This window comes from Penaeus monodon, chromosome 22, assembly GCF_015228065.2.
Source record: "Penaeus monodon isolate SGIC_2016 chromosome 22, NSTDA_Pmon_1, whole genome shotgun sequence".
In the NCBI taxonomy this organism is placed as follows: domain Eukaryota; kingdom Metazoa; phylum Arthropoda; class Malacostraca; order Decapoda; family Penaeidae; genus Penaeus; species Penaeus monodon.
In genome coordinates, this window is record NC_051407.1 from 20651385 (window position 1) to 20651670 (window position 286).

Below are 286 nucleotides of genomic sequence, written 5' to 3' on the forward strand. Positions count from 1 at the left end.
TTGATTTTTAATGGGTCTATGGGGGTGGAGTTAGGTGAGTATTGGGGCTAGAGGGAGAGAAGAAGGATGGAGGGAGGAGAAAAGGATATGAAGGGGAGGGGAGGGAGCCTTAAGAAAGGAGGGAAGATGAAGGGAAGGATATGAAGGGTAGGGGAGGGAAGGGAGCCTTGAGAAGGGAGGGAAGAGGGAGGGGAGGATGTGAAGGGGAGAGGAGGAGAGGGAGCCTTGAGATGGGGCGGAGGGCAGGGAGGGTGAAGGCCTTGGGATGGTAGGGTGGCCTTTGAAG

The 286-nt window shown here is 55.9% G+C and overlaps 1 protein-coding gene across 1 annotated transcript in view; it reads left to right on the forward strand.

Annotated features, from left to right (window-relative positions):
* The window catches only part of LOC119587353 (extensin-like), a 21076-nt gene that overhangs the window by 5200 nt on the left and 15590 nt on the right, over window positions 1-286 (forward strand). The window lies entirely within an intron of this gene.